General features: G+C 41.7%; 1 protein-coding gene across 3 annotated transcripts in view; it reads right to left on the minus strand.

Moving 5' to 3' along the window:
- Positions 1 to 17,168, minus strand: part of FNDC3B (fibronectin type III domain containing 3B) — a 352,029-nt gene extending 334,861 nt beyond the window's left edge. Inside the window, exon 1 of one of the 3 annotated variants that reach the window (XM_043473729.1) lies at positions 17,000 to 17,168. The gene's annotated coding sequence lies outside the window, so the exon portion shown is untranslated. Of the gene's footprint in view, positions 1 to 14,973; positions 15,257 to 16,101; positions 16,230 to 16,999 lie in introns of those variants that run through there. The other 2 variants (XM_043473727.1, XM_043473728.1) reach the window with 2 other exon arrangements.
- Between the last annotated feature and the right edge of the window lie 593 nt (positions 17,169 to 17,761).

The raw sequence follows: 17,761 nt of genomic DNA on the forward strand, positions 1-17,761 counted from the left end.
ATATACTACTGCATTCGATGCCCACATTCCCTCATAAGCTAAACAGCTCAAGCATGATTTTGGAAATGAACTACAAAGATGTCACTTGAACAAGAACACTCAAGGAGTCAGGGGTAAGGCCAAGACAAAACTGATGGCTTGTATTCATATATACTTTTAAAGTAACAGGGAAATGATTTTAAAGAACAATCATCCCATTAAGAAGTATGTCCAGTGATTAAATGTCTGTAATCAGTGAATAAAATAATCAAATAGCAGCTCTCTCTTGCTAAGCACTAGACAAAGCATCGTATCGAGCTAAACAGTTCTAACAATTCCTTTTAACAGACAAAGCCACCAAGATGTGTAGCTAACCAGAGTTACACATCTGCAGAGAGCTGAAAATGTGGGGTCTCAAACTCAGGGCTCAGTTTTCAGAGCACGTGGGCTCAGTCCTCCCCCTACAAATGATGATGAAAGATTTACTTTCTTACCAAAAATATTAGGTCCAAGTTAAGTGATTAGCTTCTCATGCCCCTCAAATAAAAAAACTGTATGTGATACTCTGCTATTATTTACAGACAAGAACCAGAGAACTTCCAAGAAGAGTGGTTTCTCTAAAAGATGTTTCCTTTCCATCCAACCTATCTTGTGATTAAGCTTCCTAGAAAGTTATTAATATGCTTTTTCCCAAAAAAAATGGTATGAAAAAGTTATTTCTTGGCCAAAATGGACACTTAACTAAAAATATACAAATACAGCAATCTGCATTAAAAACACTTTAAAAAAAAAAAAAGAGGTTGTTCATTAATCTGCCAAGCAGAACATCGGACAGCAGACAAAGAATTGCCCCTCTACTGAACTCATAGATGACTCAGTGGAAATTAGAATTTGGAAAACTTATCATCCCACATAAAACATAATAGAGACAAACCCACTCACCTTCATTGGCACTACAGCCTTCTCAAACCTGGCCCATTCTCCTCTACTCCCTCCTACAACCCCTGCTTCTCACAAAAGCAAGACAGGAAAGCCTGCAAAAATAGAACGTTAATGGCAAACACTCAGGGCCTAAAATTACTCCAAACAAAATGAAGCTAAGGGAATCTAGGGAAAATTTATTAGTACCCTCAATTTTCTCTTATTAGCCAACTACTATGCTTTAATGGGTTTGCACTCCTGAGAAAACTGAATTAAGAGAATTGGAAAGTAAAACATAAATAGGAAGTGACATTGTTCCCACAAATTTAATAAGCAAATGGAAAAATCTAAAAGACTAGGTTTTAAAATTATCAGAGTGTCCCAGGTATCATTAAAATACAGTTAAAGCTACAGTACAGTAACCACATAGCAAGATTAGAATGTCAAAATCAAATAAACTTGGAAATAACTCTACTGCATTAGTAAAGAAATCTTGTGTTGAAGATGTGTGTGTGCTAAGTCGCTTCAGTTGTGTTCAACTCTTTGTGACCCTATGGACTACAGTCTACCAGGTTCCTCTGGTCCATGGGATTCTCCATACAAAAATATTGGAGTAGGTTGCCATGCCCTCCTCCAGGGGATCTTCCCAACTCAGCAACTGAATCCGCGTGTCTCTTACATCTCCTGCACTGGCAGGGGAGTTCTTAACCACTAGCAACACCTGGGAAGTTCAAGTTAGAGATACATGTTGCTATTTAAAGCCTGAATTAAGACACAAGCCTTAAAAATTATTATCCATTTCTTCTCCCTGCTCCCATTAAGTCTCTTTGAAAAAAGACAGCAGGTAGACTAAGTTGGAAATGCCTGTGGGAATTAAGGTAAAGATATCTATAGTTGAATACATTGGTCTAGAACTCAGGGATATAGCTAGGGGGTTGGGAATTATCAGTCTTCATTTGTGGCATAAGAAAAGAACATCCATATCCAGTATTTTTATGTGCTGAGTGTAAATAATGAGACATATTCTTTAAACAGATAAATAATTTTAAAAGGGCAGCATTTTAAAAATTGAACTTCCTTTCTAGGAGGCTCAAAGCTGATTTCATAATTTCCTTGAATTTGAGTGTACACATCAGTCCTGGGTGTTCATTGGAAGTACTGATGCTGAAGCTGAAACTCCAATACTTTGGCCACCTCATGCAAAGAGTTGACTCATTTGAAAAGACCCTGATGCTGGGAGGGATTGGAGGCAGGAGGAGAAGGGGATGACAGAGGATGAGATGGCTGGACGGCATCACCGACTCAATGGACATGAGTTTTGAGTAAACTCTGGGAGTTGGTGATGGACAAGGAGGCCTGGCGTGCTGTGATTCACGGGGTCACAAAGAGTCGGACACGACTGAGCAGCTGAACTGAACTGAGCAATTTCATATCTTTTATCCAAAATTAATTAGGTATCAATAAATCTCCACTTTCAGGTGAAAGTGGTAAAAGTGTACAAAGGGTTAGATGGGGGAGGATCCAAGCAACTTAAAACTTAAGACAATAAAGTGCCCAAATTCAAAAATTAAAACATACTCCCTTTTAACAGTACTTAAAACTGTTTCCTTTACATCTTAAGGTATAAAATAGATGTTTCAAAATTAAGTGCTCTTACAGGTTAGTTCAATCACACGTAAGTGTAGTCGCTCAGTTGTGTCTGACTCTTTGCGACCCTGTGGGTTGTAGCCCACCAGGCTCCTCCATTCATGGGATTCTCCAGGCAAGAACATTGGAATGGGTTGCCATTTCTTTCTCCATCAATCATACAGGGGTATGTGTGATATATAAAACGGATAACCAACAAGAACCTACTGTAGAGCACAGAAAATCATACTCAACATTCTGCAGTAATCTATAATGGAAAAGAATCTGAAAAAGAATAGACATGTGTACGTATGTATAACTGACTCACTGTGCTATAAACCTGAAAGTAACACAGCATTTTAAATCAACTATATTTCAATTTTGAAAGAGTTTTTTTTAATTTTAAAGTTAGTTAGATCCTGTAGTACTCCGTGTCATGAAGACCACCACCATCAAGCTCTGAAAGCCTGGTTATAGGGCAAAGGCTTGCTGCCCGAGCTGCCCCGAGGGGAGGGCATGTAGGCAGGCCAGCATCAGGGAGCCCCTCTCTGGGGTGGCAACGGGTCGTGGACATTTACCATTTAGCCTCCCTCCTGGACAGAAGTTTTGAGAAACAAGAGAAGGTTGTCCTCACAGTCCTCCCCATTCTGTGGACTCACAATCCCCAGAGAAGCACACGGCTCCTTCTGGACCATGAGCAGCATTCTTGTGAAGGAGTAAGCAGCAGTGTTTAGGTAATAGCGCCGTGGGCCCTGCATCTTCATTACTCCTCATCCACACCGCCCCACACACAAACACAGCGAGAGAACGCAAGTCAGGTCCCACTTCAAAGCCTTGTCCTTAACTCACCTTGGGTGAATTCACTTTCTAAAGATGGAGTAAGGAGCGCAATAATTTCTAACAAAGGAAGCATTTAAGGCTGCCAGCTCCCCAGGTTTAGCCTGGGCCATCTGGGAAAGCAGAGGGCCTCTCTGAATCCTGAGGTCACCTTTTATGCACCACGGGAGCTGCTCTTGGCGTTTGCAGAGACAAGACACGTTCTAGTCAGTTCTGGGCCATCCCACCCCTGTGGCTGCCTTCAGTGCAACCCAAACACCACAAACTATTAGTCTTAAAAGGGCAGAAAGGCTTAGTAGTAGGAATGCGAGGCCTTGCTTTTCCAGGTGCAGCTTCTAAGTACAGGATCTTACACTATATAAATTAACTTAAATGAAAGGCACCGGGGAGAGAGAATGCAAGGTGAACAAAGCGGTGTTGCCACTGGGTGAAAAGGACTCTCAGCATTTATCACATGTCTGAGTCAGGTAAAACTTCAGTACCATTTCTTAATCAACTGCCCTGGATTATTCCCATTCACTATATTGAGTTTCTCATATATTACTTTCTATGAAGTATAGTTTTATTCTCTGGTTTCTCTCATTCCAAGGTTCAGTTGCTATTACAGAAAACAACCTAGGAAAATCTTCCTCTTGGGAGGTGTCCAAAATATTGTGATTGTTTCAAAAGTAAATTTTAGGTTTCTGGACCATAGACAGGTTGAACACATGGAAGGCATTCAACTAGTACTTAGCCTTAGCATTCAGCTACCTGGGAACACAAACAGACCCTGTTCCAAGTCTGGAGATACAAAGAAGACATTTAATGTGAACTATTAAAGCAGCAGTGTGATATAGTTGAAAAAAAGTTCTGGAGTCAGTCCAGGTGATCTTTTTAACCTTTTTGAGCATATCCTCTAACCTTAGTTCACTGACATACATTTACAGCACACCAGGTATGATCGGGCTTCTGCAGTAGATATAGTGAAAACATAGAAAAATAGAAATCTTATCTATCTTTCATAGTTTTACATACATGCAAGTCCCTGACACGTGGCATGGGCTCAACAATTGCTGGTCACTATTTTACATCTGGCTTGCAGTCCAAATGTTTGGATTTAGCGCACAAATGACAAGTGTCCTCGTTTCTATATTAAACCGCTAAGGGTGGTTACCATTTTCTCCCGAAGAACATGATGTTAAACCCTTCCAAGGAACCCTTCAATTCTGCCTTGGGTCCTAACTAGAGTCCTCTGGTGTCCTAAGTACTCCTCCCACCTCACTTCTTTCCAGGCAACAGGTAAAAAACTTGAAAAGGATAGATTACCAATAGGGCCGAGTTCCCACGTCTGGGTTTCCCAAAGTTGTCTGATCACAGAATTCACCTGAAACACCTGATGAAGATTTCGGATCCCACCCCAGATTTAATGAGTGAGGGTACACGTGCACATTCCGCCCCACACACCAGCCCTAGAATGCTCCGAGAGATTCTTCTCTTCTCAGGAGTGCTTACCTCTCCCTCCTAGCGTCTGAGGTCATTCACCTCAGCTTTCCATGATACACTCTCTTGCCTTTTCTCCATGGCTTAGTTTAGCACTAAATACTCTGGCCTCCAGTCTAGCAGAATCAACTCTCTCTGCTGGACCCACAAGCACTTGGCAAGACACATGTTGGGTTTTCTTCCCTGCCCCCTTAATGTCTCCCTTCTAGAGTTTCCCTATAAGAAGATCATTTTAAACTACCATAAATCTCTGAAATGTCAACTTTTTCCAAAAATAATTTTCTTAATTTATAATTCCCAAACTGACTCCAATAGACAAGCAAAACATACATAATCGAGGGTCACATTTTTAGGGAATAGAAATATAAGCTGTTCATTCTATTTGTATTTTCAAAATCAATCAGCAATATGATACAGACATGGGGGGGGAAATTCATGTACTCTCTGGAGAACTTTGTTTCTTTAAAATAGCAATAGATGAAAGGCTAGGTTTGCACTGAAAGTGACTCATGCCTTCAATTTAATATTTTATTAGATCCCTACCATGAGAAAAACAATTTTCAGGAAAACCATGGAAACACAATGCCTATAATATGGCCCATGCTTCAAAAACATCGACTTCAGCAGAGAAGTAATGACTTGAGTGTTTGAAAAGAGGTACTAAGTTTAAATGGCATATTTAGCCTAGGAATTCATCCAACCATCCATCCAATGAGCACTTACTATGCACTTCCCAAAGACATTAAGGTAAATAAGTAATCATTCCTACACTCAAGTAAGGAGACAATCAGACAACACTGAAAAGGACAAGTGTTCTGAAAAGTATAGAAATAGTGCCAGAAGAAATTAAAGAAAATGATAAATCACCTAAAATCATGACTTTGGAGCAAAGTCTTTCCATCTGGATTTTTATCTGATATTTTCGGTATTTATAACATGCACTTGATGCCGGATGTTTAAGATTTATATCCAATCACTTAACAAAAACCCTGCACCATCATTTTATACGTGATCTACCTAAACTCAACATCTGTATCTCAGAAGCAAAAGAAAAAACCAACACTCAGAGAACAGTCACCACTATGAAATTAATAGGTGCTAGAGATAAGTTCAGATGAATAAAATACTACATACTTGCTTTCTCTCACTCTATCCCCTCTCAGTAAGTTTTAGTCTAACAAACTGAGGAATGCTTTTCCTTAAATGCTTTTCCAATACTAGTCCTGAGATGACTTAGACCCTTTCTCTAAGTGGAAATCAAAGTTTTCCCTAGAGTATGGAAGATGACACAATTGAAATTTTTTAAAAAATGTTTAAAGGTTAGAAAATATGACAGGTCTAATTGTACACCCTACTCTCTGGACGACCCACAGTGAAATTCACGATAGACCACCTTTGTGTGCCTACATAGTCTGTGGATATTAATAAACTACCTTGATCATCTAAATGTTAAAAATACCTTTTTTTCTCTCTCTCTCTCTCCAGGGATCTCCTACTTTTAAACAGTCTCCTCTTAAATTCAAGTCAGTTAATAAAATAAGGAAACGCTGACCTCCAAAAATGGCCCAGGGGAAATCATCCTTCACACTGCACTAGGCAGCGGGGAGGGAGGGGGAACATCTACATACCCTGCACGGGGCAGACCAAGGGGGCGCAAACAGAGGCAAGCTGAAATCATTCGGAAGAAATCTCCAATTTTTTTTCAGTTTTTTATCGTGATAAAACATACATCCCATTTGCCATTTTAACCATTTTTAATCACAGGGGTCAGGGTACATGACGGTTCAGCTACATGGAGTACATTAACAATATTGAGAACCATCACCACTATTCATTTCCAGAACTTTTCATTATCCTAAGCAGAAGCTCAGGACCTATCAAAGTATAACACCTATTCCTCTTCCCCCAGCTCCTGGAAATGTCTATTCTCCTTTTCTTCTCTATGAATTTGCCTATTTCAGGGACCTCACATGAGTAGGAAACATGCAGTATTTGCCCTTTTGTGTCTGGCTTATTTCATTCAGCATAATGTTTCCAAGGTTCAACTCTGTTGTAGCATGTATTGGAATTTCATTCCTTTTTATGGTTGAATAGTATTCCACTGTATGTAGAGACCACATTATGCTTATCCATTCATCTGTGAATGGACATCTGGCTTTTTTTCACCTTTTAGATATTCGAAATAATACCACTATAAACACTGGTATTGAAGTATCTACTTGAGTCCCTGCTTTCAATTATTTGGGGTACATACTCAGATATGGAATTGCTAGGTGATTCTATATTTAACTTTTTAAGAAACCACAAAACTATTTTCCACAGCAGCTATACCTTTGTACATTCCCAACAGCAATACACTAGTGTTCCAATTCAACATATTCAAGTATTCTCTGATTCACTAATTCAGATTAACATTTACCTTTATTACCCTAAATTGGAATTTTTTTTCCTGATACAAGAAAAACAGAAAAATCAGGAACAGTAATATCTAATGACTTTTAACATTTTCCTCTTATGTGATTTAAATAATAGAAAATACAAAATGTGTTTTTAATGTTTTCTTTCAATATAAGATAAAAAGGAGCATAATACCCTAAAAGCATATTGAGGATCCTACATTTACAACCTGTACCATAAAAACCGGTCAGTCTGAACTCTAAAAAGTCAAATATTTGAAAACCTCATGTCTGAATAAGTTGATATAAATATTTTGAAATATTTTAAAAAGAAATTTACTTTTCTTGGGGGTCAGTTCACATAATACCTGGAACTAAGCTGTCCCGGAAGGCCTTGCTTTAGTAAAAGTAGAAGAGAAAGATTTATAATAAACTTACCTAAATACCACTGGCAGGCTTTCCACAACTTTGCCCAATCTCATATGGAGGAAGACATGGGCAGTTAAAAGCAATAATGATGTTTTTAAGCCTTTAACACCTGCTCTAACCAATCTGCCATCAAGTGCTTACAGGAGGAGACAACAAGTAGCAAAACAAATATCAATAGAAAACATTCAAAGCAAATCAACAGGCATATTTGGGACTCTATTGGTGGGAGTGGATGAGATATGGGGAGGTGGACATTTGTTTACTGTTGTGACTTATTTTGTATATAAAATTATACTTCTAACTATTCCTAGTTTATGTGACAGTACTGAATAAATTGCCATTTATTTCATGGAAGTCCCACACCTCTATGAAAAAGCCCAGTAGTCAAACTATTTTCAATCTATACTGCAGTTTTACATTGCTTTTAAGTAAATTGATTTTTCCAAGGTGCTTAAAGTGGTTTGTTCTCCCAATTAAGTAAATATTCCCCTTATGATCTATTTAAACTTGTTACAGTAAAACCTTCTCATATAGAGTAGTAAGCCAAACTTTATCTTAGACTTGCCTGGATAATTGCAAATTCCTAATTAGTTACAACCAGAACAATGAAGTTATTTTTAACAGAGACCCTCTCCCACCAGCTGTGGAGAAACTGACTGAACCCCTTAAGAATAAATTAACTTGTGTTATTTCCTGGGATTTTAGAATCTTCCATTATTTCTCAAACATACGACGTTTGCTCATGTATGAAGACAATTTTCCAGATAGTTATTTTAACAGAAAGCTTTTCATAATTGAACACTGTGAGTCTGTATTATATCAACTTGAACAAATTTTTCTGACTGGTTGCCTTTATAAAAAAAAGTTCATCTTCCAAAGTTAAAACAAGGTTGAATCAAAAGCCTTTAATTCTTATATAAATTTAGTTTTAAACATAGCCTATAGGTGCTCCAATCGTTACCATTTTTCAGATTTGAGATAGGAGCAAAGGACTAAATTGTTACATCCTGCCCTAGCAGTTTGGTGGCAAACACAGCTCCCTCCACAACATCTCAAAAACATAAGCAAAAGACCCCTGTAAGTAAACAGAAAAATGACTTGAATTTGCCAAAAAAAAAAAAAAAAAGTCAGAACAGCATAGAATATTTCATTAAGCACCTAGTTTAGACTCAATAAGTGCCTCCTCAGTAATAAACAAGTGAATGAAATAAAACTACATAATTACATTTTAAACTCAAATATAATCATTTAATATAAGGGACATTTTAAACAGATACTTACTAGAATCTCAAATTATGCTAGCTTTGGCTCAACACCATTAAAATCTTCTCCCTCCAATTATATGAAAACTGACAAGCAATAGTAATACTACAGAAACAAAAATAATAGGAGCCAGTGACTGAACAGTGAGTTTCAGCAAGGACTTTTCATCAGCCAATGAAATTACAATCCAGGTGTTTTTACATCTCAACTAGGGACCAAGAAAAGAGATTCAAGGATTGATACATTTTTAAATTAAGAAACTTCCCCACCTGTAATAGATGATCACTATAGTCTTATCTTACTGGATTTATTCTTGGTAGTTTAAAAACCTCCCAACTTCCCCTCTCCTCTGCCGGTTCCAATCCCTACCCCCACGTACTTCTGGTCTCCAAGGACAGATCCTTGACACTACACCTACACCATAAACAATTCCCCTCTGGGTAAGCTTGTGACTAGGGACCTGCTTCTCATTGGCTGTACCTTGCAAAGAGTTCAAGTACATGCATGCTCAGCTGTGTCCAACTCTTTACAACCCCGTGAACTATAGCCCTCCAGGCTCCTCTGTCCATGGGATTTCCCAGGCAAGAATATTTAAGCAGGTTACCATTTCCTTCTCCAGGGGATCTTTGCAACCCAGGGATCAAACCCACGTCTCCAGCATTAGCAGGCAGATTCTATGCCACTGAGCCACTAAGGAAGCTCAAGTACCAACCATCAAGTCATCCTCCCAAGTGAGCCTGTACATGGCTTCCACAGAAAACTGCCTCTGTCTAGCTACAGTGACTGAAGCCTTCTCTGCCTTTTAAAAAACACAGTAATACTATATATACTGTATTGTGTATTTTAAGGCAAAAACAAAATATGTGCTTATAAATATTTTCCTATATTCAAAGGCATTCAGTGTCAACTAAAGAATAAAGCTTTTCCTCAACTATCTAGGGGATTACCTGATGTCTCAGGTGGTAAAGAATCTACCTGCAAAGCAGGAGACCTGGGTTCAATCCCTGGGTTGGGAAGATCCTCTGGAGAAGGGAAAGGCTACCCACTCCAGTATTCTGGCCTGGAGAATTCCATGGACTGTATAGTCCATGGGGTCACAAAGAGTCAGACACGACTGAGCAACTTCCACTTTCAACTATCCAAGTGCATTCCCAGCAGATGCCAAGGATGAGAATTAATGTTTACTTGAAAATAACAGGCTCACAGTTGAGCTATTTCAAATCCTGAAAGATGATGCTGTGAAAGTGCTGTACTCAGTATGCCAGCAAATTTGGAAAACTCAGCAGTGGCCACAGGACTGGAAAAGGTCAGTTTTCATTCCAAGCCCAAAGAATGTTCAAACTACTGCATAATTGCACTCATCTCACATGCTAGCAAAGTAATGCTCAAAATTCTCCAAGCCAGGCTTCAATAGTACATGAACCATAAACTTTCAGATGTTTAAGCTGGATTTAGAAAAGGCAGAGGAACCAGAGATCAAATTGCCAACATCTGCTGGAACATCGAAAAAGCAAGAGAGTATTTCTGCTTTATTGACTATGCCAAAGCCTTTGACTGTGTGGATCACAATAAACTATGGGAAATTCTTTAAGAGATGGAAATATCAGACCACCTGACCTGCCTCCTGAGAAATCTGTATGCAGGTAAGAAGCAACAGTTAGAACTGGATATGAAAAAAGACTGGTTCCAAATTGGGAAAGGAGTACGTGAAGGCTGTATACTGTCATCCTACTTATTTAACTTATATGCAGAGTACATCATGCAAAATGTCAGGCTGGATGAAACACAAGCTGAAATCAAGATTGCTGGGAGAAATATCAATAACCTCAGATAAGCAGATGCTATCACCCTTATGGTAGAAAGTGAAGAAGAACTAAAGAGCCTCTTGATGAAAGGAAAAGAGGAGAGTGAAAAAGCTGGCTTAAAGCTCAAAATTCAGGAAACTAAGATCATGGCATCCGGTCCCATCACTTCATGGCAAATAGATGGAAAAACAATGGAAACAGTAGAAAACTTTATTTCTTTGGGGTCCAAAATCACTGCAGATGGTGATTGCAGCCATGAAATTAAAAGACTCTTGCTCCTTGGAAGAAAAGCTATGACCAACCTAGATAGCATATTAAAAAGTAGAGACATTACTTTGTCAACAAAGGTCCATATAGTCAAAGCTATGGTTTTTCCAGTAGTCATGTATGGATGTGAGAGTTGGACTATAAAGAAAGCTGAGAGTCGAAGAATTGATGCTTTTGAACTGTGGTGTTGGAGAAGACTCTTGAGAGCCCCTTGGACGGCAAGGAGATCAAACCAGTACATCGTAAAGGAAATCAGTCCTGAATACTCATTGGAAGGACTGATGCTGAAGCTGAAACTCCAATAGTTAGGCCACCTGATGCGAAGAACTGACTCATTGGAAAAGACCCTGATGCTGGGAAGGATTGAAGGTGGGAGGAGAAGGGCATGACAGAGGATGAGATGGTTGGATGGCATCACCAACTCGATGGACATGAGTTTGAGTAAGCTCCAGGAGTTAGTGATGGACAGGGAAGCCTGGTGTGCTGCAGTCCATGGGGTTACAAAGAGTCGGACACAACTGAGTGACTGAACTGAACTGAATGTCTTACCATAAAAACTCTCATTGAATGTATTAACCTCGTTAAAGTGAAGAAAAGGCATTGTGATTTCCAAAGTGAAAACACAGTAGGTTGCAAATATTTCCCTATACAGAAAATTATTTTCCCCCCATTCTCAGCTATAATTGGGCTTCCCTGGTAGCTCAAATGGTAAGGAATCTGCCGGCAATGCAAGAGACCCAGGTTCGATCCCTGAGTCGGGAAAATCCCCTGGAGAAGGGAACGGCAACCCACTCCAGTATTCTCCATCCTGTTCCCCCAACTTCACCCCACCCAGAACCTGTTTTGGGGCTTCCCAGGTGGCGCTAGTGGTAAAGCATCTGCCTGCATTGCAGGATTCCATCCCTGGGTCGAGAAGATCCCCTGGAGGAGGAAATGGCAACCCACTCCAGTATTCTTGTCTGGAGAATCCCATGGACAGAGGAGTCTGGCGAGCTACAGTCCATGGGGTCACAAAGAGTCAGAAGAGACCAAGTACACACTCGGCACGCAGCTGTAATTACTGAAAGCTCAAATAACAGGCTTACTAAGATACCATACAGGGACTGAAGCCCATTCCTCTATCATTCAATTTTGGAAATTCCTCTAGAAGACTGTCGTTTTTCCCCTCCACCTCAAGAATGACTCTGAATCAAGCCGACTGTCTTGTCCACTTCAGCAATGCTAACCAGCTATGGACCATATGTAAGGAAATACAACTGTTGAGAGGTCACAAATCAACTATGGCATTAGGAATATGGAGAAAATAAAACTGCGATCTAAAGACTGAAACTTTATTCATTCATCACAAAGAAAAAAATGAGTCATTTTTCAAAGTGTCCAAACACTATTTGGAGGTCTCCGAAAACATGCAAACTAATTCCCTAAGAACAGCTCAGTTTTTAAATTTTGCAATGTAATAAACTATGGAGTTTGTGCAAGGCTTTGCTAAACATTTTTCAATACACTGACTCATATTAACCCCTTGTGACAACCACTTGAAAAATGGTACAGGTAAGATGTTTTCTCCTTATACTAAAATGAAGAAACAGACTAAGAGAGTTTCAGAAATCTATCAAGGACACACAGCTAAGAAGTAAATTAAGTCCCTGACAGATTATTCTGAGTTCAAACTGATACTCAGATGTGGCCCTCACTAGGGGATATAAGATTTGGGAGGCCCATAAGATTTCTAATCTTTGCCTATCATTTCAATCTTTTAAATTATGTCTCATTTGTATTAAGCACCTTGATGTCCAAAAAATGGAACTATGCATCCTGAGTTAAATCATGTTTCCAGTATTTGTCACACTCACAAGAACACTATAATCCTATTTATAACATGGTTCTTATGTTGGTTCTTTGACCATAACTATGATCCCAATAGTCAGGAAAGGGTATAAAAAGGTTTTTCAGCTATCTGAATGGTCTAATTAACTGATGCCTCACCTTTAGTTGAATTTACAATTTTCAGAGCTGGAGGCCACGCAATTCACACAACACTAAAATAATATAGAACAATTTAAAGCTGACTTACTAGTGTAAGTCTTTCAGAATCACATTAATCCTCTAGGGTCAGGATTATGAACTGCAATTATCCCTGAGCAGTACAATAACTATGAAAGAGCAGCTTCAGATATATTTATAACAAATCTGGCAGTTACTGTTTTTAAAACTCTAATAAAAGATTATTTTGTCATCTGTCTTTTCCTGAAAGCAGTATGCAAAAAAAAAAAAAGAAAAGGGTATTGGGTTATTGGATATTTATGGATGAAATCCAGATAAATGAATGCTTATTTTAACATGAGTTGGAATTTTCACTATTTCATATATTAATAAAATATGAAAGTTGTTGAAATTCCTTCTACCAAATAAATTCTAAAATGCAAAAGATTTAAATTAAATCCACTTATCAGAAAACTATTTGACCATATGCCACCAAGAGAATCTTTCTTTGGTAGTAAAGCAATGATTTTAATTCTTCAGATTAATTGTGCAGCTAGATGAGAAAAAGTGAATGCTGGTTAAGTTATTTTACCTGAATGAACACATTTGAAAAAAATCACCCAATGACCGGATAAATGGATATTGGGGGTAGTTTTTTCAACTTCTTATTAGTGATTTTTTTCATACCTTCCCCTACTTACACTCCTTTATTACACTGAAAATAACCAACAATTCCTATAAGCAGTTATTTCAATTAAACAGAAAATGTCATTTAAAATCTTCGTCTATCAGTTTTTACTATGACAGGCAAGTATTTTTAAAACAATTATTTGCTTGTTTTTGAGCTACAGGTAATCTAGTATTTGAATTCCACTTAAGAACTAAATCTAAGCATCTTCTGGTGGTATGGAAGAAAGAAAACTGAACCAGGCAATCTTAAAAAGGAATGGGACCCAGTTAAACAGAAATAGATTTGAGAGAAAGTTCTACTTTACAGTCCCCAAAATCGGGGTACCTAACCACTAGCCACAAGTAGCAGTTTAAAATAACTAAAAATAAATACAATTTAAAATGTAGTTCTTCTACCCAACAGGCCACATTTTAAATGATGCAACAGTTACACGCGCCTGGTGACTGCCATACTTGGACAGCACAGATATAAAACCATTTCCATCACCAAAGAAAATTCTATATGATCTTGTGCAAGTTACTAAACTTCTATGAACCTCAATGCTTTGTCTATAAAATGTCCTTAACATCACCTAAATTGAAAGAATTTTAATGAGATAATGTTAAAAAAAAAAACACTATATGCAGTACTTAGTACATATTAGATATCCAAAAGAGTAACTATTAATACAATCTAGTATTGCATTTTAATCCAAGATCACAAACAGGGAACAAGTCATTCCCCCTCACTGGGCCTCATTTTCCTAAAACTGAAGTTGGGAGGTTCTTCAGGTTTTCAGTTCTAAGGACACTAGCAAATGTTGCCACTTTAAATGTTAGGCAAAACTCCTACTGAGTAAACTACTACCTAGGCTCCTAGAGCCAGCTTCCTAACTGATCCCAACCATTCCTCCAGAAATCCCAGAAGACTGACTCTCCAATATAGCCCATGGTCTGACATGAGCTATTTATAAAGTCTGTCTTAAAAGGTTACTGCAATATCTTTTTGAAATTGTACATACTGTAATTAGAAGCTACAACCTCCTATTCCATGATGATATCTTACAGTTTTAAGATCTCTTTTAAAATGAACACTATCTTTATGTAGAATTCTTTTCTCTTAGGAGCATATAAACCAAAACACTTTAAAAGCACCTACGAGTTTAAGTACCATTTTTTAGTGACTTTTTCTTTCTACCAAGTATGCCTCATTCTTGGCCAGCTTGTGCATGACCCTCTCATGTCTAAACAAAGTGAGAATTATATCCTTACAGGTGAGGTCCCTTTGCAGGATCAGAAAGCAAGACCAAAGACTTTACCGTCATTAACAGCTGCTCCCCGGGAGCCAGGAAATTTACAAAACGCAGGTTCCACAGAGGCCGCTTCCAACCAAGGGGAACCACGGGCCCCCATACAAGGCACAAAACCAGGGCCACAGGCTGCTCTTGGCGTGGCTGCAGGGCTCTTCCCCCGGGCGTAGTCCCAGGCCCAGAGTCACAGCTCTAACTTGAAAGTAAAGAGCAGCTCAGGCAGTAGAAATCAGAACAGAGCATTTTTGCCAGAGGCCAGAAGCCTCAAAAAAAAAAAAAAAAAAAGTGTTATTGCAGAGCAGATTCCTTTTCTTCCGGGTCTGTCTGCTCCCTCTGACTCTTTGCCCACAACCACCGTGCCTCCCCTTTCCCAATGCCCCACCTCTCCACATTAAAAAAAAAGAAGAAAAAAAAAAAGGTGGCGTATTCCCTCTTCCTTAGCTTTCCCTACGAGAGCCTGGAAACTGGAGGAAATTCAAATCAAATTAACTGCACATCAAAAAATAAACAGACAAGCAATAAAGGGGGGTGCCCACCCAACAAAAGACCTCGCCCGTTCCAAAACATGATTAAGCTTGGGTAGAAGATAGGGAGGGAGACTAGAAACCAACAAGGATGGAGAGATCAAAGTATGAATCTGCGGCCCCGGCGTCGGCCCACTGCGGCCAAATTCCAAATCTTGTTTCAAGAACGTGCTGAACTGATGAGAAAAAAATTAAAAGTTTTAACTTTTAAGGAAGTCCGCAAACGGCAGTCTAGATAAAATGCCATCGCTTTCCCTTAGTCAAAGATAGAAGGGTGGGAGTTGAGATTCGAAAAGCTCCAACTCCAGCCGCGCACTCCTGGAAGCCTCCCCGCCAACGGCGCCGCCGGGCGGCCCTGCCCCGTCTCCGGGGACATCAGGCCCGGGTGCTCGGGCTCCTTCGGGGCGCGGGGACCGGACCTTTGGGAAAGTTCGCGGGCAGAGCCCGAGGGCCCACTTTCCGCCGGGAGTGACAAGCCCTTCCCACGCCGGCCGGCCCCCGCCCAGCCGCGGGCACCAGACGGTCCGCGCGGCCCCTCCCGGCCGCCTCGGGGCGCGGATTCCGCCCGCCCGCCCCACCCCGGCCCGGGAGCCCCTCGGGGTGACCGACTGACCGGAGCTACGCTGGCCCACACACCGGGTCGCCCGCTCCTTCCCGCCGCGCCCCGCTCCCCCGCCCGAGCTTCCAGCCGCCAGGCTCGCCGAGTCCGGCCGCCGCCGCCGGTTACCGCCCCCAGCCCGGGGGGAGCCCGGGGGGCAGGACGGGGAGGGAGGACGTGGCGCGCACTGAGGTGGCCAGCGGCGAGGCGGGGAGTGTCCCTGAGAGGCCTGGCCTGGGCGGGGGGCCGGCTCGGGCTCGGGACCCTCCCCGCGAGCATCCCCGGGTCGGAGGTCCCGGCCCGCCCCCGCCTGGCGAGGAGAGGCGGCCCCGACTTCCAGCCCCACTTCGCACACCCGCCCTCCTCCCTCCACCATATGGAAATCTACAGCCTCAGAAAGTGACACGTCGAAGATTCCTCGGCCTCTCCGCCCGCCCTCCCCCTCCTGGGCAGCGTTCCTGCCGCGGAGATTCCGGGAGGGGGAGCGGATTCCTCGGACAAAATCTGCTGGGGAGGCTGGGGAGGACGAGGGGGGAGGGAGAGCCCGGGAACCACTGCCCAGATTTTTTTTTTTCCATCAAGAAAGAATCTACCCGTTTCTTTCCCTCCTCCAAACCTTGGCCAGCTGCGTGGATGAGCGGGGGCCCTGAGCCCAGTAAGACGCGGCCCCAAAGCGGAGGCCGGCACCCCCCACACCGGGCCCCCTGTTCCCGGGGTGCCCAGACCAGCGCAGGGCGCCCCAGCACTCTGGCGGCAAGTTTTCCTCTGGAAGCCCAGTGCTCCCGAAGCGCTCCGGGGCAGGCACGCACTTTGGCGGACTCTGCGTCCGGACGGGGCTTTCCAGTGCGCCGAGCGCGGCGGCAGACACTTGGGATCCCGGTCCCCTCCAGACTCCCGCTCCTGCATCCCTTACCTTCCCTGGGGCTGAAACGCGGGGCTCCGGGCGCGCCACACACCGGGTCTCCCACGCCTCCCCAGCCAACAGCCCCGAGAATCCCTGCCGCCCCTTCGCTGCTCCCGCCGCCGCCGCCGCCGCCGTCCCCACCGCCGATCTCCTCCTCCTCCTCCGGCCGCCGCCGCCGCTCAAATAACTACCAGGAGGGTTAGATACGGGATTCCGCCATGTCAATGATGTCGGGACCACATGGGGATTTGGGGCCCGCCCACTGCCGTAATCTGCGGAGTATAATCGCCTGCACAAGCTCCGATTCGCAGGAACTGTGGGATCCTCCGTTCCCCCCTAGTCCTGCATAACTATCCAGAAACTCCTTTTAGTTCAGCCAGACTTTAAAGAAGTCTGAGGCTTAAGAGAACTAGCAACTCCTGAAAGGCGAGGAGTTCATGTTGGGCCAAGATCGCCAACACCGGTATAAATGCGGGGTTTGCTGAGTAATTATCAGAGTTAAGAATATGACATTTTTTCATTTGCACATATATAACTTTTTTAAAAATCCCCACAACCTTGTGAGCTGTTTTGTCACCTCCTTTCTCTATTTCCCTCAGCACTTTGTTCATACCATTCACATAGCATTAAGAGATTTTATTATATTAATACCAAAGTTACAATGTTTGTTTCCCCCTTTCAATGCCCAGTATGCGCTCCTAAGAGCAGAGACTGTTCCTTACTCCTGTATTTCTGTATCAAACAGAGTATAATGCATAGGGCACAGTAGGA

Source organism: Cervus canadensis, chromosome 7, assembly GCF_019320065.1.
Source record: "Cervus canadensis isolate Bull #8, Minnesota chromosome 7, ASM1932006v1, whole genome shotgun sequence".
Taxonomy (NCBI): Eukaryota; Metazoa; Chordata; class Mammalia; order Artiodactyla; family Cervidae; genus Cervus; species Cervus canadensis.